At 36.5% G+C, this 25,745-nt stretch overlaps 1 long non-coding RNA gene across 1 annotated transcript in view; it reads left to right on the top strand.

Annotated features, from left to right (window-relative positions):
* The window catches only part of LOC141521289 (uncharacterized), a 64,695-nt gene extending 40,527 nt beyond the window's left edge, over positions 1 to 24,168 (top strand). The window contains exons 2-3 of the long non-coding RNA XR_012477882.1: positions 8,877 to 8,986; positions 24,060 to 24,168. This is a non-coding gene — a long non-coding RNA (uncharacterized LOC141521289). The remainder of the gene's footprint in view (positions 1 to 8,876; positions 8,987 to 24,059) is intronic.
* Positions 24,169 to 25,745: the final 1,577 nt, after the last annotated feature.

The following is a 25,745-nucleotide window of genomic DNA, read 5'->3' on the forward strand; positions in this document are numbered from 1 at the left end:
CCACAGAAAGAGGAATGAGCCTTTAATCCCATATCTTTCTGTCTGCTAAAAACTTCAGCCATAAGAATTTGTAAAAATTGGAGTATCAGAGAAACAAGAAAGAATTGAAGCCCAAACACAGAGAAGCCAATGTGCCTTAGAGGAAATTCACACAAGGGAAAATCTCAGAAACAAAAGTCTAGCAATTTAGAGTGATTAGGAGACCCTAGAATGTACATTGCTTTCTTCAGAAAACAGCCTCAAATTTTTGTGATAAAATTTTTTTTATCATATTTAGAGATGGATGGAACCTGAGAGGCATTGTAGTTCAAAGCCTAGGGAGGATAAATAATTTTCTGGAGGTCAGTCAGGTAATAAATATCAGAGCTGGGACCTAAATCCAGGTCTTCTGATTTCTAGAGCTTATGCTTTATCTAGGACACAATATTTTATTTGCTTCAAGAGGAGACTGATTCATCTTACAAACACACACAAACACACACACACACACACACACACACACACACACACACACATATATATATATATATATATATATATATATATATACACACACACACACATAGATAAAGAGAATTGTAATAGACTCCTTTACAGTCACCTGTAAAGATATACTGAATCTCAGATTCAGAAGATTACAAGTAAGATCTCACTAAAATTTCCTGAGGAGCTCCTGAAGTAAGAGAGGAAAAGGGATTTTCCTTCTTTTTTTCAGGTTTGGTCTAGTTCTATGGCAGATGGTTAATTCATTGCACCTGTAACCAATTAGCCATTTAAAACAACTGATTCTTCACAGTAAGTGTTGCCTTGCCAATTTTGGGAGCAGGTGTGGATTCAATGGCCAAACCATCAAGTGTCTGGGTGCATAGGACTGAAATATTCCAACTACAGATTCTTTTCAATTAAGAACAAAAAAGAAATTACAAGTCATAATGATTCCATCCTAAAATAAGAATTTAATTATCTCAAATTCTGAATTAAAAGTCTGAAGGTGTTTTTTTCTCCTTTTCCTCAGATTTTGTGGGATTCAACAGATGTTTTCCTAGTAACTTAATCTTCCTAATGAAGGTTTTGAATCTTTTACTTTTATTTTTACTTAAAAAAGTATATCTGATTAAAATGTATTCTAAATTAATACCCCCCATAATATAGTGTTTGATTTTATATAAGCCCTACTCTTCAGTCTTCTTCTAGTTTGCTCTCCTCAGTTATACTCTAATGTTATACTCCAGCAATATTAGTCTTCTCAAGTACGGTGATACATCTCCTGACTGATTTTTCACTGACTATCCTTCTCATATTCTTGGTATCTCTGCCTTCCTTTAGGACTCAGATAAAATCAGTTTCTCCAAGAATCCCATCCTGGTGACAATCCCTCCCTTCTCAAAACTGCTAATGCTTCCTTTCTAAGATTACCTCCAATTTACATTGCACATATCTTGCTTGTATGTTATCTTTCTCAATAGAACATGAGCTTCCTGAAGTCAAGGATCATGGGGGTTTTTTGATTACTTTTTTCTTTTTCTTTGTTTTGACCTTTCTTTGTATTCCCAGAACTTAGCAAAAAAAATTCCCTGTACAGTTAGTTAATTCCTGGCTCTTTATGATCCCAATTGGAGTTTTCTTGACAGAGATACTGGAGTGATTTGCCACTTTCTTTTCTAGATCATTTTACAGATGAGGAAACTGAGGCAAACAAGGTTAATTTACCTACCCGGGTTACAAAACTGGTGTCTGAGGTCAGACTTGAATTCAGGAAGATGAATCTTCCATACTCTAGCCTGGCACACTATGCACAAAAGAGATTGGACCTTAAATCATCAGCAAGATCACACAATTAATGTCAAGATTCAGATCAAAGTTTCTTACCTATTACTCTCATGTTCTTTCAGTTACATAAGGATTCACATTATAGTAAAATTTCTGACTTTAAAATGGCCTTGATAATAATGCACCAAGTGATACTCAAAATGATGTTAGTCAACAACCATTTTGGTGAGGGATATGTGATTTTAGAAACCTAGAGCTCATTGACACCTTTCTTGACTTCAGCAGAATTCATTAGTCACCTGAATTAAGAATTTGATTTCTTAAACTGAATAAATCCTGGAGAATCAACTTCAAAGGGATCTGTAAACCTCATCACCTGACCTTTGACTGAGAGCAAAAAAAAAAATCTGACAGAGATTACTGAAAAGTGAAAATTCACAGAAGGATTTTGTACTGATATCCAGGAGGGAAGGGACATCTTTTTAATCCTCATAGTGACAAGTTTATGTCCTGAAACTCAGGATCTGATTAGCTTTTTTATTTTAGCTGGCATAACCATAGTTTTATTACAGACCATAAAATTGTCCGGCTCATTTTAAAAATTCCATGACAAAATAGAACTCTTTGACCTCATAGGATCATCCTGATTTCATTGAACATGTTATTTGAAATCAGTTTTCTCAGACTAGAGTGGGAAAAGTGGAGGGGTAGGGGGAAACAAAGCTATTATGATAGGGGGATTCCAAAATGGGGTCACAGAGATTAAAACCACAGAGCATTCCATAGTTGTTTGATGGCTGTAGTAAGAACTTGCCTTCTATTTCATACTAGCTCTGACTACTTAGTTCAGAGCACAATGCAATAATATATAGGTCAGAGGTTCAAACTCACATCAATGACCCTGCATGTGTAGATAAACTTGCCCATATGTCTCATAAATCCACAGTAGTCTCCAGGGGAATTAATAGGGCATAAATACCGGTCAACCATCACAGAAAAAAAGCAACTCAAAAGACATGTCCTACTGGAGCTATAAAAAATTTACTAAATGTCAGATTATGTCTAGATGTGCCTTTATGTGAAGGGCTCACTATAAACAACCTAATGTCATAACATAACCAACGACTCAACAGACTGAGATATGACGATAGAAAATCTCTTACAAAATACCCATGACTTATGCTACTATTGCTTCTGGAAACATTAGAACTTGACTGGTGCTGTCCCCAATCAGAGTTTTTTTTTTCCTGGAAACATCAAAGTTTGTTCATATCCCTTTAAGGGACATCAGTTCTTCTACTTAGGATAGCAATATAGAGAGTACTAATTTTGCTTAACCTGATAAAAAATACAGAAGGCATTTGTATCTAAGTCTTCAGTACTCAAGAACTCTTCCTCCTTTCCAGAGGACACTGAGCAATCTTTTCCTTTGACAATTCTCATTTTTCATTAAGACAATACAGTCTTCAAGACTCAGTGTCAGTGGAGGGATAGGCTCAGATTATACCTTAAATTTTTTTTTATCTAAATCACCCCTTTGAGATCATGCAGCTATTATAGTCCATGGCCTCTTTCTAGGGATCAGTGACACAAGTAATTTCTTGTACCTTTTCTTTTTGGAACTCTGAATACCTTTCTTTTTTCCCTCTCCTTGAGGCTCAATTTCTCTATTTATCATTCTAGTTATAGAGACCCAGAAAGAGATCACATGGATATGTTGGTCTTTAAGTCTTTGAGTAAATTAGCATCTTTGAATGTCTCCTCTCTGAATCTTCTCTTTGAGGAAAACATCTTTTGAGTTTTTATTATCCTCTCTTTAATCAACCAAATGAATAAATATTTACTAAGCACCTACTATATGTCAGTGACTCTGCTAAACTCTGGGCATATCTGGAGATAATATGCAAGTATATCTCTATCTCTATATATAGATATATGCAAAGTATGCTATCCATAGGATAAATAGGAATTAGGAGAAAGAAGACACTGGAAATAATGGGTTGCAAAAGGCTTCCTATATAGAAGGTGGGATTTTGGTTAGGACTTCAAGGAAGTCAGGAGGCTCAATAGTTTCAGAGCAGAGAAGAGAACATTCCGAGTATGAGGTAAATAAAGGGAATATCTGGAATGGAGAGATGGAGGAGGATCTTGTTCATAGAAACCTCGAGGGATGATAGGGTTTGTCTTGGGAAATAAGGTGTAAAAAGACTGGAAAGGTTATGAAGGGTTTTGAATGACAAAGAGAATGTTTTGTATTTGATCCAATAAAGTAATACTGCCAATGATCTCTTCTCTTTATGTCTACTCCTTTAACTGTGTTGATATCACAATACTGTATCTCACATATTTATCTCTTTTTAAAGGTCAAACCCCCAAATTAGCTCATTCTATGACCTTCTGCCATTCATGAGATATCAACTCCAAGATCCTGTTACTTAGACTAGAGCAAAGACAAAGACTATATCAAAGAAGACCCAGGACCAGGAAATTCATTTTGTATCCAAGAGATAGTAAATGGAAGATTAAGTTACCTGATTCCACTTGATACATGACATACCTGTTATAATATGATTTGGGTATGTCTATCTATATACCTATATCTATCTATCTATTTACATATATATATTTATATATATACCCATTTCTATCTATCTATCTATATCTTTACTCCTTCTTGGGCTTTCCCTCTATAATCTCTCCTTTTCTTCATCTATAGGATTTATTAGTGTTGAGGACGACAAAAGCTATTGAATTTTAGAGAGTCAACAGTTGGATGGAATATTTAACTATTTTTCTCTCACCTCTCAAAAATAATTTCTTTTACCTCTGAACTCTTAATGGGCTTTATGTAGTAATAGTAGCAGCAGCAGCAGCAGCAGTAATAGTAGTAGCAGTAATAGTAGTAGTAGTAGTAGTAGTAGTAGTAGTAGTAGTAGTAGTAGTAGTAGTAGTAGTAGTAGTAGTAGTGGTAGTGGTGGTAGTGGTGCTGGTTCTGGTGCTGGTGTTGGTGATGGGGTAGGGGGGTAGGGGTAGTACTGGTGCTGGTGCTGGTGCTATTGGTGGTGGTAGTTATAGAATAAAACTGGCATCTTATATATGATTTTAAGGCAAAGTCCGCACATATATTGTTCCACTTTGATATTATTTAAAAAAATGTTGAGGTAAAAGAGCAGATAGTTCCACTTTAACTTTGATCCAGTTCTCTTTTCCAACCCATTTAATTCCCCTTTTCCTAAGAGTAGGGATACGGTTGGTGCTTTTGATGCCAGAGAACAAGAATAGAGAAATGAAAGGGCTAAAGTGAAAATTAAAGGGTAAAAATGCTAAATGTTTTGGAGTGATTTACATCCAGTCTGGAGGTTGGAGGAAAAGGTATCCAGAGGTTATACCTTGCTTCTTCCCTCATCATTCTCACTCTTCTGTTTATAGACACACACACACACACACACACACACACACACACACACACACACACTCCAGGTATCAGTATATATAATGAAATAAAACTGATATTTCAGAGACAGAGAAAGAGAGAGAGAGAGAGAGAGAGAGAGAGATGAAAAGGTCTGTATATTATTTGTTGTATATAATGCATTAGGTCAGGTCAGATAACATCTAGTGGTTCTACTGCATGAAACAAAAGTGAGGAATACAAATATATATGTTGTTTTTTGCATCTTCATCTGGATGTCCCCTAGGCAAATTCAACATGCCCCACCAAACAGAATTCATTGTTTTTTGCCTTAAACCCATCCCTTCTCCAAACTGTCCAGGTTAAGTGACTTGCCCAAAGTCACACAGATTTTAAATATCAGAAGCAAGATTTGAAAATAGGTTTTTTTTTTCCTAGTGCTGAATCAATGTTTTTTCACCATACAACATAATCTAACTATTTATTCTCTAATTATAAGGAAAATATTTTGTTCCAAGTTTTTTTTTTACAAATAGTGCTACTATGAATAGTATTATACACATAGGTTTTTTCATGTTCTCAGTAATTGTTTTAGGATACAACCTGCATTTTTATAATCTTTGGGTAAAAGAGAATAAACCATATAGTAACTTTTTTGTGCATAATTTTAAATTATTTTCCAGAATGGCTAAACCAATTCACAGATCTACCAGGAGTGATTTAGCATTCCTATATTCCCATATCTCCTGCAACAATGAATTTTCTCATCTTTTAGCATCTGTGATAGTTTGATGGGTATGAGGCGATACCTGAGGGTGTCGCATTACTTTAAACTCACACCTCATATATTCAGGTATATGACTGGCCTGGTTTAGTGTGGCTTGAGCCCAGAAGAAACTGATTTACTACTCAAAGCATTAAGAACTTGAAGCAGACCAGACAAGAATTATTTTATATTCAGGCCTGATGCATGAAATAAAAACAAAGTTGAATAGATTGACCTTTCTTTTGCCCTTTTATCCCCAATCAATCTACTACTCCAGGCCATAGGAAGAGGGAAGAATAGAAAAAGGAATTCAAAAAAGTGAGAAAGAAAAAAGAAAGATTCTATGAGTTGACAATTTCTTAGATTTGGGAACAAAGTAGGTAAATTAAAATAATTCAGTGAAGACAATTTGCATTTATTTATCTATTTTTATTTTTACAACCTTAATCATAGCTCTTTGAATCACAAATTCCCTTCATCCATTTTTTCCTGCAAAACCCTATCCCTACATTTAAGCACTCCTTACTCTAAACTTTAATGTACATCAATTCTAGATTAATCTTCCTGGCACACTTATTTTATCAACATACTCACCTATTCAAAAAAAAAGCATTAGGAGATCTCATTACCTACAATGATTAAAAAAATACAGATATCTTAGATTGTTTTTCAAGCTATAGTATTGGTAGAAAGTATTTTGAAGTTACAGGCATAGGATTTTAGGTAAGCACTTAAGAATAAATCCATCCTCCCAGGCCTTACAATCTGGTTGTAACTGGTCATCCTTGACTTGACACTACTCCTTCCCCTCCTCCATAGCTAATCTGTTGCCAAGGTCTGCTGGTATTACTACCTTCATACATACCTTCACTTGTTTAAGCCTTCTACTCTTCTCTGATCCTGCTGCCACTCTAGCACAGGCATTCAACTCTGAATAACTATCTATTGTCTATCTAGATTATCTTCCTGGAACAAGTCTCTCCTCACTCTTGATGTTAAATAAATTTTCTCAAAGTGTAGGTTTAAAAATCTCCCTCAGCTTCCATGCAATAAACACCTTCACTGTCTATTATCTCCCAAATCATTAAAATCAGCTTTTAACAACTTTTATAACCAAGCCCTATCTTACTTTTCCAATATCTTACAACCTTGCTCATCTCCATGGACTCTATGAGCCAGTAATAATGACCTTTTGCTCTTCTTCAAACAAAACACTCCATCTCTGACTCCAGACATTTCTATTGATTCCCTCAGGCCTGGAATTCTCCTCCTTCTAGTTTCCACTTTTTGGCTTTCTTCAAGTTTTAGTTAAAATCCCACTTTCTATATAAAGCTTTTTTTGGTTCCCTCTTAGTAAACTACCTAGGACCTTCCTTCTGAAATTATTTCCAATTTATTCTAAATAAATCTTTTTTTCTGCATAATTTTTAGTACAGGGAATTTTCCATTAGATTGTGAGCTCCTTAAAGACAGGGGTATTTTGCCTTTTTTTGCATGCCCAGAAGTTTGCACTTTGGCTGGCATATAAAAGATGCATAATATGTATTTGTGAATTTGGCCAAGGTATTATGTCTGGCCCCTCAAACAGACCCTTAGGAGGATAAGATAGAGTCTCAAAAATAAACACAATATCAGAAAGCTTGATACAGCTTGAGCTGCATCCAAAAAACTCTCTAAAATCACAAGAAAATAGATTCCCTTAAACCAGGGATGATACTGAATGCTACCAGAGGAAACTGGGCAGCTAAGAAGGGACATGCAGGCACATATATCCTCTCATCTGAATATCTGAGCTGCTTCAATTCTGCCTTCCTCATGGAGTGCAGCACCCTCACTAAAGAGGACACACCATACTGGGTGGTCCTGTGCAATGTTTCCCATCCTTTGCAATCAGTTCTAAAGTTCTTAAGAGAGACCTTCAGGGTCTCCCAGTATAGCTTCTTCTGACCCCCTTGTGAGCACTTGCCCTGTGTGAGTTCTCCATTAAATAGTCTTTCTGTCAAATGTATATCCAGCATTCTAACAATGTGTCCAGCCCATTGCAATTGTACTCTCTGTAGGAATGTTGGAATGCTGGGCAGTTTAGCTGGAGAAAGGACCTCTGTATCTGGTATCTTCTTCTGCCGGGTGATCTTCAGAATCTTCCTAAGGCAATTTAAATGGAAGTGATTCAGTTCCTGAAATGGTACTGGTAGCCTGTTCAGATTTCACAGACATAAAGCAATGAGGTCAGCACAGTCTCTCTGTAGACCTTCAGTTTGGTAGTCAGTCTAATACCTCTTCTCTCCCACACTTTCTTTCTAAGCCTCCCCCATACTGAACTCACTCTGGCAATGTGAGTATCAACCTCATTATCAATATGTATCTCCCTGGAAATGACACTGCCAAGGCAAGTGAACTTATCCACAATACTCAGAACTTCTCTATTTGCTATAATAGATGGTTTCAGTGAGAATAAGATACAGCTAATAACACACCAAGGTTTGAGAAAAATATGTCTATCAGCTAAGTTTCTTCTGCCCACAATTCCCCCCCACAGAGACAGATGATCCTGCCTCAGTGTTTCTTTTTTTCCCAATGGAAATGGAAAATTATTGAAGACTTTTGAAAAATGATGGTTAAAGGTTTATTGCCAGAAGCAAAAATTAGGAAAATTTGTATAGGAGAGTATTTTATTTAGCAAGAAAAAATGGCAGGCAGTATAGTGGCATCCATAAGTTTGGAGAAGAAAGCAGGGGAAGCTTTTGCTCATGTACTTTAGTATTTGCAGCATCAAAATGAACAAACAAGACTAGAAATACAATGAGTAAATCAAGGAGAGAGAAAAGAAGGAAGGGAGAATAATTTTCGGGAAGAGAAAAGGTGGTCTGGAGTCTACAAGTAACTTATCTTCTGTGTATGTTCCATGTTTCTATACTTCCTATGCAGGGAAGAAAGGAGCTTATGTCTCAGGGGGATTCTGAATAATTTCTGCAAACTTGTATCCACAATGGCTATGTGTATTGGCACACAGCAACAGAGAACTGGTCAAAGATGATGTGAGTATGGCAATTTTAGAGATTGTTGCTTTTTTGTTTGTTTATCTATCCTACTCTATTTTATTGAAATTGTATTTTATTTTTCCAATTACATGCTATGGTAGTTTTTCAACATTTATTTATTTATAAATTTATGGGTTTCAGATTTTTCTACCACCCTTCATTCCTTCCTCCTTCCCCATAGTAGCAAACAATCTTGTGAGAGTTATACATGTACATTGATGTATAACATATTTACATATTAGTCATTTTGTGTATGAGGGATTAGAACTAAGGGTAAAAAAAAAGACAAAAGGAAGGAAAAATATAAGAGAAATTTTTAAAAGGTAAACATAGTTTGCATGCAGGTTCCAAGGATTTTTTCCCCCTCTGGATGTGGATGACTCTCATCATCCTTGATCAACTAAACTGCTAATAGAAGCTACATCCATCATAGTTAATCCTTTCACAATGTTGTTATTTCTGTTTTATTTTTTTTTAGGAATTTGCAAGGCAAATGGGGTTAAGTGGCTTGCCCAAGGCCTCACAGTTAGATAATTATTAAGTGTCTGAGGATGGATTTGAACTCAAGTACTCCTGACTCCAGGGCTGGTGCTCTATTCACTGTGACACCTAACTGCCCCACAATGTTGTTGTTAATGTGCATAATGTTCTCTTGGTTCTGCTACCTTCATTCGTGTAATTCTTTCCATGTTTCTTTAAAGTCTGACCACTCATGATTTTTTCTTTTTTCTTTAATATTTATTCTCATTTTGTGCAAATAATGTTTTTTACATTAATAAAATATTCTTGTTTAAGAGTAAATGAAAACCCCCCTCCCCCCATAAATATAGACTTGCTTGAGCTATAAAGGGGAGAGAAAAAAATTAAAATTAAAAAAAAATAGTAATAATTGTAGGTATGGCCAGGTGGTGTGATGGACGAAGCACCAGCCCTGGAGCCATGAGCACCCGAGCCCACATCCGGCCCCATGCACCCAACAATCACCCAGCTGTGTGACATGAAAGCCACCTGAACCCCACTGCCCTGCAAAAACCAAAAAAAAAAGAGAAAAAAGGACCCAAAATAAAATAAAATAGTCATAATAATAGTAGGGGTGGCTGGGTGATGGACAGATCATTGGCCCTTGAGCCAGGAGCACCTGGGTCCAAATCCAGCCCCAGACACCCAACGATCACCCTGCTATGTGGCCCCAGGCAGGCCACCCAGCCCCATTTGCCCTACACCCTCCAAAAATAATAATAATAAAAATTGTACTTGAGTCTTTGTTCCAACACCAACAACTCTGTTGTGGGTAAATCACATTCTTTATGATAAGTCCATGGCAAAGGTTAATTCCATATTTTTCCACCATTGCCATTGTTGATCGCAACTCCACTACCATGTACTATATTTTCTCTCTCCTTTCACTCTGACGCTGTAGGGTATCTGAGTGGTGCAGCAGACAGATCCCTGGCTCTGGGGCCAAGAGGCCCTGAGCCCCCCATACCACCCCTTAGGCCCAGCATCCACCTGGCCCTATGGTCCTGGACAGGCCTTCCAATCCCAGCCCCTTGCAAGAAGTAAAAAAGAAAATGTGTTATATCTGACCACTCTCCCCCCATGGTTGATCCTCTCCTCTGTCACTCACATCACCCCCATTCCCCCATGCCCCCCTCCTTCTTACTCCAGATGCTTATACCCCATTGAGTTTCCTCTCCTAACCACCTCTGATGAGAGCGAAATTTCCCTCATTCCCCCTTGCCTTCCCCCCTTCCATATCATTGCAATAGCTCATTGTAATAAAGAAAAATCTTATTATATGAAATATCTTGGCCTATTCCCCTATCTTTTTTCTTTCTCCCATTACATTTCCCTTTTTTTCTATTGACTCCATTTGTACACCATATTTTATCTTGAAATTCAGCTTTCTCCTGTGCTTCAACTATAAAAGCTCCCTCTACCTGCTCTATTAACTGAGAAGGTTCATATGAGAATTATCAGTGTCATTTTTCTATACAGGAATACATGCAGTTCATCATCATCAAGGCCTTCATAGTTTCCCCTTCTCCTCCATTCTCTATGCTTTACCTGAGTCCTGTGTCTGAAGATCAAACCTTCTGTTCATCTCTGGCCATTCCAACAGGAACATCTGAAATTTTCCTGGTTCATTGAAAGCCCATCTTTTTCCCTGGAAGAGGACATTCAGCCTTGCTGGGTAGTTGATTCTTGGCTGCATTCTAAGCTCTTTTGCCTTCCAGTATATTATATTCCAAGCCCTACGAGCTTTTAATGTAGTTGCTGCTAAGTCCTGTGTGATCCTGACTGCAGCTCCACGATATTTGAACTGTGTCCTTCTGGCTGCTTGTAATATTTTCTCTTTGACTTGGGAGTTCTGGAAATTGGCTATAATATTCCTAGGGGTTGGTTTTTTGGGATCTCTTTCTTGGGGGGATCGGTGGATTCTCTCCATTTCTATTTTGCCCTCTGCTTCTAGAATATCAGGGCAATTTTCCTGTAGTAATACTTTGAAAATGATGTCAAGGCTCTATTCCTGATCATGATTTTCAGGTATTCCAATAATTTTTAAATTATCTTTCCTAAGTCTGTTTTCCATATCAGTTGTTTTTTCAATGAGATATTTCACATTTTCTTCTAATTTTTCATTTTTTTGGTTTTGGAGTATTGATTCCTGATTTCTGGTAAATTTATCAATCTCCCTGAATTCTATTCTTTGTCTGAAGGATTTGTTCTCCTCAGAGAATTTTCTTATCTCTTTTTTCCATCTGGCCAATTTTGCTTTTGAAAATATTCTTCTCCTCCATAACTTTTTGAACTGTTTTATCCATTTGACCTAAGCTGGTTTTTAGCATGCTGTTTTCTTCAGCACTTTTTTGGATTTCCTTGACTAGGCTGCTGACTTCATTTTCATGTTTTTCCTGCATCTCTCTCATTTCTTTTCCCAGTTTTTCTTCCAACTCCCTCATTTGATTTTCAAAGTCTTTTTTGAGCTCTGTCATAGCCTGGGCCCAATTTCTGTTTTTCTTGGAGTCTTTAGATGCAGGAGCTTGTGCTTCCTCATCTTCAGACTGAGTATTTTGATCCTTCTTGGGCTCATTTGCAAAATATTTCTCAATGGTGTTCCTCTTTTTTCTCTGCTTGCTCATTTTCCCAGTCTAAGCCTGTTTTTGGGGTGCTTCCTGAGCTTTGGGGACACTCCCACAATGGTCTCAGTATGTGAGGCTTTGTCCTCCCTCCTGGTCTGTGAATGACCATATGCACCATCCTCTGCCACGGGGCTGAGGTGGGGGGCTGCTCTTCTATGGGGGGGGCCTAGACTGAGATCAGAATCTGAATGTGGTAAGAACCTTTGCAGTCTCTCTTCACTCCTCTTCCTGGGTTCAATGGGCTCATGCCCTGGGGGCTCCCACTTACTGGCTCGGCCTGCTTCTGTTCCTGGATCTGGGCTATGCTGGCCATGCTGCTTGCTGTGTGCCCTGAGGGCTGGGCTCCAAGGGTTTTCTCTGGCAGAGGTCCCCGCTGTTCCCCCAATTTGTGCTCGGTACTCCCTGGGGTGTAGCTCAGGAAACTTCCCCGCTGCTGTGAGCCCTGGCTCCCAATACCCTAGGGCTGCCTCCGGAGGTTGAAGTTCTTTTGCTCTGGCGGGCCACCCCTCTGGTGGGCAGCCCCTCCAACCCCAGGGAGCAGAGTCTTTCTGCCCTTTTCCAGGTTACCCTGAGTAGGAGAACTGCCTCACTGGGTCCCTCTGTGGGCTCTGTCTCTCAAAAATTTAGTTAGAATCCTTAGTTTATGAGTTTTATGAGTGAGCGCCTAAGACATGGTCCTTTCTTGTTGACATCTTGGCTCCACCCCCTCTCCATTCATGATATTTTATAGAACAAGAGTACTCCATAATATTCTCATACCATAACATACTCAGCCATTACCCAAATGATGGCCATTCTCTCAATTTCTAATTCTATGCCACTACAAAAAGAGTTGCTATGAATATTTTGAGATTTTCCATCTTTTATCATTTCCACTGGATTTAGGCCTAATATTGGTGGATCAAAGGATATAATCAACTTTATTGCTCTCCAGAATGGTCACATCAGTTCACAACTCCACCAATAATGCAATAATGTTCCAATTTTCCCATATCTTCTCCAACATTGAGTATTTTCCATTTTATCACATTAACCAATCTGATAGGTGTGAGGTTTTACCTCATAGTTAATTTAATTTGTATTTCTCTAATTAATAATGATTTGGAGTGTTTTTTTCATGTGACTATATGTAGCTTTAATTTCTTCATCTGAATGTTCTTAACCTTTGACCATTTATTAATTGTGACATGGTTTGTAGTCTTATAAATTTGATTCAGTTCAGAGAGCTAGGACAGCTATAAGACTATAGAGAACTAGGACAACCTTATTAGACTAGCTATGGACAATGCTAACCCCATCCAGAGGAAGGAAAACAAAACAAAACAAAACAAAATAAAATGCTTCAGAATCTGATGAATGCTACATTAACTTTACAAAAATATTTCTTAAGTATATCTTTCCCTAATCCTAATTACTCATAATGAAAATTAGTGTACAAATGTGAATGTACAATATTAATCTGTCACTGTAGGGAAGGGGAGTGGAAAGGAAGGGTGGAACGATATTCTGTCACTTAAAAATATGCATAGGCATATGGATGAATGTCAAAAAAACTTTTATAACATGTATTTGGAAAAATTTAAAAAAATGTAAAAAAAAAAACAATTGACAACTCCGGAAAAGCCTCATGATATAAAATACATCCTCATAAATCATCAGCATTTCCATATGCCCAGGGGCAAGAGATGCTAAAAAAAATTCCATTTAACGTAATTGTAGACATCATAAATTACTTGGGAATCTACCTCCCAAGACAAACCAAGAAAAACTATATGAACAAAATTGCAAAAAAAATTTCACACAAATAAAGTCAGATCTAAACAAATGGAAAAACATCAATTGCTCATGGTAAGGCTGAGCTAAAAATATAACAGTTCTAGCCAAATTAAATTACCTCAGTTCCATACCAATCAAACTACCAAAAAAACTATTTTACAGAACTAGAAAAGATAGCAACAAAACGTCAACAATATCAAGGGAATTTATGAAAAAAATTCAAAGGAAGATGACCTAGCTGTACTAGAACTAAAATTATATTATAAAGTGACAGTCATCAAAACTGCCTGATACTGATTCAGAACAAAGACTTTAGCTTCAGTGTTAAGAACTCAAAATTTGATTAAAACTGTCAGGGAAACTGGAAAATAGTATGGCAAAAACTAGGCATAGACCCACAACTCATACCTATACCAAAATAAGACAAAAAATGGCCACAGTATTTTATAGAATTGGAATCAGTTGTTCTTTAAATGTTTAGTAGAATTCACTTATAAATCCATCCATGCCTGGAGATTTTTTCTTAGATAGTTTAAGATGGTTTTTTAAATTTTTTTTTTCTGAAATGGCATTATCTAAGTATTTTATTTCCTCTTCTTTTAATCTGGATAACATATTTTTATAAATATTCATCCATTTTTACTAATTTGTTGACAAACAATTGGGCAAAATAGCTCTTAATTATTTCTTTAATTTCCTCATAGATGTTGGTAAATTCACCTTTTTCATTTTTTATATTGGTAATTTGGTTTTCTTCTTTTTGTAATTCAGATTAACTACAGATCTATTTTATTGGTTTTTCAAAAACCAACTAAGTTTATTTATTAGATCAATGGTTTTCTTGCTTTCAATTTTATTTATTTCCCCTTTGATTTTCATAATATCTAACTTGATCTTTGGGGATTTTTACTTCTTTTTTTTAAGAAAGATATTATTTATTTTGAATTTTACAATTTCCCCCCCTAATCTTGCTTCCCTCCCCCACCCCCCACAGAAGGCAGTTTGTTAGTTTTTACATTGTTTCCATGGTATGCATTGATTGATCTAAGTTGAATATGATGAGAGAGAAATCATATCCTTAATGAAGAAACAAAGTATGAGATATAGCAGAATTACATACTAAGATATCATTTTCTAAAAATGTAAAGGTCTTTGGTCTTTGTTCAAACTTCACAATTCTTTCTCAGGATACAGATGACATTCTTCAATGAAGATATCCCAAAATGCCTGATTGTTGCTCTGTTGGTATGAACAAGTCCCTTAAGGTTGAACATCACTCCCTTGTTGCTGTTAAGGGTACGTACAATGTTCTTCTGGTTCTATTCATCTTGCTCAGCACCAGTTCATACTCCTAGGCTTCCCTGAATTCCCATCCCACCTGGTTTCTAATAGAACAATAGTGTTCTATGACATACATATACCACAATTTATTAAGTCATTCCCCAATTGATGGACATTCACTCAATTTTCAATTCTTTGCTACCACAAACAGAGCTGCTATGAATATTTTTGTACAAGTGATTTTTTACCCATTTTCATAATCACTTCAGGGTATAGACCTGGTAGTGGGATTGCTGGATCAAAGGGTATGCACATTTTTGTTGCCTTTTGCGCATAATTCCAAATTGTTCTCCAAAAATTTGGATGAGTTCACAGCTCCACCAACAATGTATTAGTATCCCAGATTTCCCACATCCCTTCCAACAATGATCATAGTCCTTTCTGGTCATATTGGCCAGTCTGAGAGGTGTGAGGTAATGCTTCAGAAATGCTTTAATTTGCATTTCTCTAATAATTATTGATTTAGAGCAATTTTTCATGTGACTATGGATCACTTTGATTTCGTTATCTGTAAATTGCCTTTGTATATCCTTTGACCATTTGTCAATTATGGATGGCTTGTCTTTTTTTTTTTTAATTGACTCAGTTCTCTGTATATTTTAGAAATGTTAGAAGGGGTTTTGGAGGCAAGATGGCAGCATCAAGGCAGCATGTTCCAGAAACACCTTCCCCCCCCAAACTCCAAAAGCCATCAAATTATGACTCTAGCCAAAATTTGGGCTGAGTGATACATTTTCCCAGTCCAAAATAACCTAGAACTTTCATGGGAAAGGTATTTTTCATCAAGACTGGGGGATGGAAAAAAGTACCAGCCACAACTCAGTGCAGCCCAGCCCAGGCCAGCCCAGAGGTCACCAGGAACAGCTTGAAGAGGTGGTGAGAGAACTCTGCTGCACCAGAATGAGTGTGGAGTGAGGAGCATCCACAGGACCTGCAGTGAGAATCAGGGGAAACCAGCCTGCACCTTCAGAGCACAGCCCACAGACAGTAAGGGGATAGGAAAGATTGCAAAAATCTCTCTACTCTCCCTGGGGTAGAAATTTGCTGTTTGCCCACACTCAGATTCAGGTTGCAGTTTGACCTTTCATACTAAGATAGCAGGGACCCTTCCTCCTCACAGCTCCAGGGCAGAGGGGAGTGCCTGTGGTCATCTACATATCAAAGCATAGGCAAGAGAACATAAGACCTTGGAGGAATATAGGTTCCAATGAGGTGTCTCAAAAAAAACCCAAAGTGGGTGTCCCAATAATACTCAAAAGCTAGGAAGCACCCCCAAAGCAGGCACAAGCTGGAGAAATGAGTAAACAGAGAAAAAAGAGGAACACCACTGAGAAATTCTTCGGCTATGATCACAAGAAAGATCATAATACTCAATCTGAAGATGAGGAAATATAAGCTCCTGTATCTAAAGACTCCAAGAAAAATGAGAGATGGGCTCAGGCTATGAAAGAACTCAAAAATTTTTTGAAAATCAAGTAAGGGAGATAGAAGAAAAATTGGGAAAAGAAAGGAGAGAGACAAAGGACAAACATGAAAAAGAAGTCAGCAGCTTAGTCAAGGAGATCCAAAAACATACTGAAGAAAATAACATGTTAAAAACCAGCATAAGTCAAAGGGATAAAACAGTTCAAAAAAGTTATTGAGGAGAAGAATGCCTTAAAAAGAAGAATTGCCAGATAGAAAAGGAGATATGAAAGCTCTCTGAGGAAAACAAATCCTTCAGATGTAGAATGAAGCTAAAGGAAGCAGATGACATTACGAGAAGTCACGACACAATACTTCAACACCAAAAGAGTGAAAAATTAGAAGAAAATATGAAACATCTCATTGAAAAAAACAACTAATCTGGAAAACAGATTCAGAAAAGATAATTTAAAAATTATTGGGATACCTAAAAGTCATGATCAGGAGAAGAGCCTTGACCTCATTTTAAAAGAAGTCCTACAGGAAATTTGCCCTGATATTCTAGAAGCATAGGGCAAAATAGAAATTGAGAGACTCCACCTGTCTCCCCCAGAAAGGGATCCAAAAAAATCAACCCCCAGGAATATTATAGCCAAGTTCCAGAACTCCCAAGTCAAAAAGAAAATATCACAAGCAGCCAGAGGGACACAATTCAAATATTGTGGATCACACAGAACTTAGCAGCAACTACATTAAGGGCTCATAGGGGCTTGGAATGTAAAATTCCAGAAGGCAAAAGAAATTGGAATGCAACTGAGAATAAACTACCCATCAAAACTGAACATCCTCTTCCAGGGGAAAAGATTGCCTTTCAATGAACCAGGGGAATATCAATTTTTTTCTGTGGTAATAACTAGAGCTGAACAGAAAGTTCAACCTTAAAATACAGGACTCAGGTGAAGCATAGAGAGTGGAGGAGAAGGGTAAAATATGAGGGACTTAATGGTATAAACTGTATGTATTCCTACATAGAAAAATGGTACTGATAATACTCATATGAAACTTTTCATTTAATAGAGCAGGTAGAAGGAGCTTTTATAGATGAAGCACAGGAGAAATCTGAATTTTAAGATATGATATATTGTAAAATGGAGTCAGTGGCTAAAAGGGAAATACCCTGAAGTAAGAGAAAAGAGAGGTGGAATAGGCTAGGATATTTCATATAAAAGATAGATACACACACATACACACACACACACACACACACACACACACAATGATATGAAGGGAGGTAGGCAAGGGGGAATGAGAATACCTTCACTCTCATTAGAAATGGCTCAGAGGGGAAACAATATTCACACTCAATAGGATATAGATATATAGAGTAAAAAGGAGAGAAAGGGGAAAGGGGGAAAGGGGTTGTGGGTGATAGAGGGGAGGGTGGATCATAGGAGAGAATAGTTAGATATAACACATTTTCTTTTTATTTCTTACAAGGTGCTGGGATTGGGAGGCCTGTCCTGGACCACGGGGCCGGGTGGTTGCTGGGTCTCAGGGGTGGTATGGGGACTTGGGGCCTCTTGGCTTCAGGGCCAGTGATCAGTCTGCTGTGCCACTCAGCTACCCCACAGCACATTTTAGAAGAGGGACAGAGTGAAAGAAGAGAGAAAATATAATATGTGGTAGTAGGGAGGAATGGATGGACAGAATTACAATCAGAAACAGCAACTGTGGAAAAATATGGAAGTACCGCTTATGATGGATTTATCAAAAAGAATGTGATCCACCCAAGACAGAGCTAATGGTATCAGAACACAGACTGAAACACATTTTTTACTCTTTCCTTTAATTTATTTCTCATGAGAGTCTATATTTCTTGGGCAGAGGGGGTATTAATAATGTATTTTAAAAAATCACTTGTACAAAAATATTCATAGCAGCTCTGTTTGTGGTGGCAAAGAATTGAAAATTAATTAAATGTACTTCAACTGGGGAATGGCTTGACAAAATGTGGTATATGTATGTGATGGAACACTATCGTTCTATTAGAAGCCAGGAGGGATGGGAATTTGGTGAAACCCAGGAAAGTTTTCCATGGACTGATGCTGAAAGAGATCAGCAGAACCAGAGGAACATTGTGCACCCTAGCAGCAACATGGGGGTGATGACCAAACTTGATGGACTTGCTCATTCCATTAGTGCAACAATTAGGCACAATACTTTATTTTTCTTCCTTAGAGATATGATTTTTCTCTCTCATCACATTCAATGTAAAGACTAACAGACTGTCTTCTGTGGGGGGTGGGGGAAGGGAAGCAAGATAAGGGGAGAAATTGTAAAAAAAATTCAAAATAAAATAAAAAAGAATATAGTTAAAAATAAATGAATCAGAAATAGTAGACATAAAATCATTTCCCAATTTACTACATTTCTTTTGATCTTGGTTACAGTGGTTTTGTCTGTACAAAAGTATTTTAATTTAATGTAAGCAAAATTGTCTAGTTTATTTTTAATGATGTTCTCCATCTCTTCCTTACTCATTAACTTCTTCTCTTTCCAATAGATCTGGTAGACAAACTATTCCTTGATCTCCTAGTTTGCTTATAATATTGTTTCTTTATGTCTAGATCCTGTATCCATTTTGATCTTATCTTGGTATAAGGTGCGAGGTGCTGGTCTAATTCACATTTCTGCCATACTAACTTCCAATTTTCCCAACAGTTTTTATTGAAGAGAGTTTTTATCCCAATAGCTTGACTCCATGGGTTTATCAAACAGCAAATTACTTTAATCAATTCCTGCTATTGCACCTAGTCTATGCCACTGATCCAACACTCTATTTCTTAGCCAATACGAGACAGTTTTGATGACTCATGCTTTATAATATAATTTTAGATGTGGTAGGGATAAGCCACCTTCTCTTACATTTTTTCCATTAAATTCCTGCAGTTTCTTGACTTTTTATTTCTCTATATGAATTTACTTACAATGTTTTACTAACTCATTAAAGCAAAATTTTTTTGGAATTTTTATTGGTTGGGCACTAAACAAGTAGTTTAATTTTGGTAGAATTGTCATTTTGAAAGTATTTGTTCAGCCTATCCATGAACAGTTGATATTTTCCCAGTTATTTAAATCTGATTTCACTTGTGTGAGAAGTGTTTTGTAATTGTTTTCAAAAAGTTTTTGAGTCTACCTTGGCAAGTAGACTCCTAGGTATTATATATTGCCTGAAATTACTTTGAATGAGATTTCTCTTTCTAGCTCTGCTGCATCTTGCTAGTCACATTTAGAAATGTTGAGGATTGAAGGGACTTTATTTTATATCCTGCAACCTTGATGAAGTTAATTATTTCTAGTAGTTTTTTAGATGATTTTTTGGGATTCTCTAGGTATACCATCATGTCATCTGCAAAGAGTGAGAGTTTTGTCTCTTCCTTTCCTATTCTTTGATTTCTTTTTCTTCTCTTATTACTGAAGCTAACATTTCCAATACAATATTGAATAATAGTGGTGATAATGGGCATCTTGTGGGGAATTCCTCTAGCCTATTCCCATTGAACACAATGCTTGTTGATGGTTTCAGATATATAGTGCTTATTATTCTAGGGAATAATCCATTTATTCCTACACACTCTCTCTAGTGTTTTTAATAGGAATGGGTGCTGTATTTTGTCAAAAGCTTTTTCAGCATCTATTGATATAATCATATGATTTCTGATGGGTTTGTTATTCATATAATTAATTATACTGACAGTTTTCCTAATATTGAACCAATGCTGCATTCGTGAGATACATCCTACTTGGTCATAATGTATTATCCTAGTGATAACTTGTTGTAGTTGTTTTGCTAAGATTTTATTTTAGATTTTTGCATCAATATTAATCAAGGAGATATGTCTAAAATTTTCTTTCTCTGTTTTAATTCTTCCTTGTTTAGGTATCAGCACCATATTGTTGTCATAGAAAGTGTTAGGCAGAGTTCCATCTCCACCTCTTTTTCCAAAGATTTTATTTAGAATTGGAACCAGTTGTTCCTTGAGTGTTTGACCCTTTGACAGAACTCACTTGTGAATCCACCGGCCCTGGAGACTTTTTCTTAGGGAGTTCCATAATGGCTTGTTGAATTTCTTTTTCTGAGATAGGGTCATTTAGTTATTTAATTTCCTATTCATTTAACCTGGGCAACTTATATTTTGTAAATATTCATCTATTTCACTTAGATTATCACATTTATTGGCATAGAGTTGGGCAAAATAATTCTGAATTATTACTTTAATTTCTTCCTCATTGGTGGTGGGTTCACCTTTTTCATTTATGATTTGGTTTTCTACTTTTTTTTTTCTTCAAACCAAATTGACTAGAGGTTTATCAATTTTATTGTTTTTTCATAAAACCAAATCTTGGTCTTGTTTATTAGTTCAATAGTTTTCTGGCTTTCAATTTTATTAATTTCTCCCTTAATTTTTAGAATTTCTAACTTGGTATTTAACTGGGGGGTTATTAATTTGTTCTTTCTCTAATTTTAGTTGCATATTTAGTTCAATGATTTCCTCTTTCTCTAATTTATTCATATAAGCATTTAAAGATATAATATATCCCCTGACAGCTGTCTTGAGTGTATCCCATTGGTTTTAGTATATTGTTTTATTATTGTCATTATCTAGGATAAAATAATTATTTATATAATTTAATGTTTGATTCATTCATTTTTCAAAATGAGGTTATTTAGTTTGCTGTTAGTTTTTGGTCTATCTCCCTAGCTCAAAATTGCATGTGATTTTTACTGTATTATGAGCTGAGGAAAGATGTATTCACTATTTCTGCCTTTCTGCAATTGATCTTTGGGTTTTTATGCCCTAGTACATGGTCAATTTTTGTGTAAGTACCATGTACTGCAGAAAAGAAAGTATATTGCTTTCTATCCCCATTCAATTTCCTCCATAAGTCTATCATGTCTAGGTTTTCTAACAATCTATTTACCTCCTTAACTTCTTTCTTGTTTATTATATGGTTAGATTTATCAAAATCTAAGAGCGGGAGGTTGAGGTCTCCCACTAGTACAGTTTTGCTCTCTTTTTATGTCTTCCTATAACTTCAACTTCTCCCCTAGAAATTTGTATGCTGTACCCTTGGGTACATACATATTTAGTATTGAAATTACTTATTTTGTATGGTACCTTTTAGGAGGATATAGTTTCTTTCCTTATCTCTTTTAGTGATATCTATTTTTGTAGCTACTTTGTCTGAAATAAGGATTACTATCCTTGCTTTTTTCACTTCAGCTGAAGCAAAATATATTTTGCTCCAACATTTTACCTTTACTCTATATGTTATCTCTCTATTTCAAAAGAGTTTCTTGTAAGCAGCATATTGTAGGATCCTGGTTTTTAATCCACTCTGCTATTCACTTATGTTTTAAGGGAGAATTCATCCCATTCACATTCAAAGTTATAATTACTAACTCTTTATTTCCCTCCATGTTATCTTCCCTCTGGTTTTATTTTTCTCCTTTTTCTCCTTTATCCATATTCCCCAATATTTTGTTTCTGAATACCACAGCCTTCAGTGTGTTTGCCCTCCTATATCCAACCCCCCACTCCCCTTTCCCTTTGCCCCCCTCTTCCTTTCCTTCCTTCTTTTGGTTTCCTCTTTCTTCCCCCTCCCCTTTTCCCCTTTTACTGCTTTAAAGGTAAGATAAGTTTCTTAAATTAACTGAGTGTATGTATGCTAATTTTAAGCCAATCTGATGAGAGTAAGATTCAGATGTTTCTCACCTTCTCACTTCTTCCCCTCTATTGCAATAAGTCCTTTGTATATCTTAATGTAATGAAATTTGCCCCATTCAGTCTCTTCCATCCTCCCATCTCTTTACTGTCCTCTTTTTAAGGAGGTATTGTTTTTAAATCATTCTATCTGAATCACAGAAAGGTCACAAGTGTCCATCACTTCTGGCTAAGTATATTATCTCTGTTAGAGTTACAATTATTGAGATTTATTAGAGTCTTTCTCCTGGGTAAGTATATAGTCAGTTTCATCTTATTAAATAGCAGTTTCTCAAATAAGTCATGAGTATCCATCTCTTCTGGCTAATTAAATTCTCTCTAATAGATTTACAATTCTTGGGAATTATTAGTCTTTCTCCTGGGTAGGGATATAGCCAGTTTCATCTTATTTGATAACTCCCCCCCCCCTTTTTGACCTTTTCATGTGTCCCTTGAGTCTCCTGTTTGAAGTCCAAATTTTCTATTAAGCTCTGGTCTTTTCATCAGAAAAGGTTGGAAGTTTCCTATTTCATTAAATGTCCATCTTTGCCCTGGAAGAGAAGACTCAGTTTTTCCAGATAATGGATTATTGGCTGCATTCCAAGCTCCCTTGCTTTTCTGAATATCACATTCCAGGTCCTTTGATTCCTTAATGTTAATGCTGCCAGGTCCCGTGTAATCTTTACTGTGGCTTCTTGCTATCTAAATTGTTTCTTTCTGGCTGCTTTCAGGATTTTCTTTTATCTGATATTTCTGTAATTTGGCAATAATTCCTTGGCATTTTCATTTTGGGATCCCTTTCTGGAGGGGCTCAATGTATTGTTTCAATGACTAGTTTGCCCTCTGATCCCATGATATCAGGGCAGTTTTCCAGCACTAAATCCTGTAATATTGAGTCCAGGTTTTTTTCTTTTCAGTGTTTTCAGGAAGACCAATAATTCTTCCTTAATCTATTCTTGAAATCAGTGGTTTTGCTGATGAGGTATTTTACATTTTCTTCTATTTTTTTCAATTTTTTTTTGGCTTTGTTTAACAGATTCTTGTTGTCTCATGTAGTCATTGTTTTCCACAGATATCATTGTGTTTTGGGGAAGTTTTCTTCATTTACCTTTTGCAACTCCTTTTCCAATTGATCAATTCTATTTTTTGTAAGAGTTTTCCATCTGACTAATAGAGGTTTTGAGAGAATTATTTTCTTTTTGCATTTGCCAATTGTATCTTCCAAAGATTTGTTTTCTTTTTGCAAGGTGTTAATCTTCTCTCGGGTTTCCTTTTCCAAATTTTACAGTTGATTTTTAAACTCCTTCCTGATTTCTTCAAGAAAATCTTTCTGTGCTGGAGACCAAATTATATCCTCCTCAGAGTTTCTATGTCTCTCTTAGGGTCTCTTCCTTCTAGGAAATTTTCTGTAGACCCCCCTTTCCACTGGCCTCTTTTCATTTTCTAATATCTTGCATTGGGGGAGGGACTGGTTCCCAGAGGTTTGATGTTGGGATCCTTAGAGGCTTTGCTCTTTTAGTTTAATAACTCTACTGGGCTAGTAGGGGGTGCTAGAGTCTGGGACTCACACTTCAGCCCTTCCAGTACACTCCAGAGTGTCTGTCCCACTGCCAATGCCTGTATTCTCCTCTTGTTTCTTAGAGTGGTTCCCAAAGTGAAAGTCTCCAGGGCTCATCTTAGGTTATTCTGGCTCTCACCCCACCCCTACTGGCTGTCTGCTCTCTGAAACCTGGCACACCCACAATCCCCAAAGACAGATCTTGAGGTAAGTGTTCTCCTACCTTCTCTTTTTGGGTTTTGTCAATCAGATGTCCATTAAGAGGTTTGTTTCATATTATATATGAGGGAAGATCAGGAGATCTTAGCATGAGGTCTGGCTTCTCTCCACCATCTTGGCCAAAAGTCTATATTTATATTTATATTATTTTATTTTGTTTTTATATTCTTTACATTTTATATTTATATTATTTTATAACTTTTTTAGTTTCATGCCCAATTCATAGATCTCCTCTGTCTCTATTTTATCATTTAAGCATTTAGATATATAAAATTTTCCTTAAGAGCTTCTTTGACTGCCTCCCATAAGTATTAGTATGATATCTCATTGTTATAGTCTTGGATGGAATTGTTGATTACTTCTATGATTGGTTGTCATTCTTTTGTATAGAGATCTTCTTTGTTTTGAATTTTATTTTTATTTAGGGCAATGGGGTTAAGTGACTTGCCCAAGACCACATAGCTAGGCTATTTGAACTCAGGTCCTCCTGACTCCATGGTTGGTGCTCTATCCACTGTGCCTTCTTGCTGTCCCTGTTTCATTCATTCTTTAAAATTAAGTTATTTAGTTTCCAATTAATTTTTGGTTCATCTTTCCATAGCCCTTTTATTACATGGATTTTTTATAGCACCATGATCTGAAAAGCATGCATTTATTATTTCTGCCCTTTTTTGCATTTGATTGTAAGGTTTTAGAGCCTAGTAAAGGATCAGTTTTAGTATGGGTATCATTTGCTGCAGAGAAAAAGGTTATATTCCTTTCTATCCCCATTCAATTTTCTCCAAAGGTCTATCGTATCTAAGTTGTCTTAAGATTTTATTCACCTTCTTAGCCTTCTTGTTTATTTTGTGGTTATATTTATCTAATTCTGAGAAAGGAAGGTGAAGGAGGTTATAGTCTTGTAGTCTATGTCTCTGAATGTCATTTAACTTCACCTCTAGGAATTTGGATGCTATACCACCTGAGGCATATATGTTAAGTAATGATAATACTTCATTGCCTATGATGACTTTTAAGAAGATGTAGTTTCCTTTCTTTTCATTTTTAATGAGATCTATTTTTGCTTTTGCTTTGTCTCAATTCAGAATTGCTACCCCTGCTTTCTTCACTTCACATGAAGCATAATATATTTTGCTCCAGCCTTAACCCTCTGTGTTTCTCTCTGCTTCAAATGTCTTTCTTGCAAACAACAAGGTGTAGGATTATGGTTGTTAATCCATTCTGCAAAGTGCTTCAGTGTCATGGGACAATTCATCCTGTTCATATTTACAGTTAAGATTACTAAGTCTGTATTTCCCCTCCATGCTATCTTTCCTCATTTATGCTTTTCTCTTTCCTTTCCTCTTAGCCTCCTCAATAATGCTTTGCTTCCTTTCTCCTTTAACTTTTCCTTTTAATTTTAACTCTAACTTTAATTTTAGTTTCACCTTCCCTTTTCTCAATAATTTCCCCCCCCTTTCTTTCCCTCCCCCCATACTTCCCTGTAGAGTAGGATAGATTTTTAATCTCTAGTTGGGAATGTAAATTGTTCCTTCTTTGGGTCAAATCTG

This window comes from Macrotis lagotis, chromosome 1, assembly GCF_037893015.1.
Source record: "Macrotis lagotis isolate mMagLag1 chromosome 1, bilby.v1.9.chrom.fasta, whole genome shotgun sequence".
Classification (NCBI taxonomy): domain Eukaryota; kingdom Metazoa; phylum Chordata; class Mammalia; order Peramelemorphia; family Peramelidae; genus Macrotis; species Macrotis lagotis.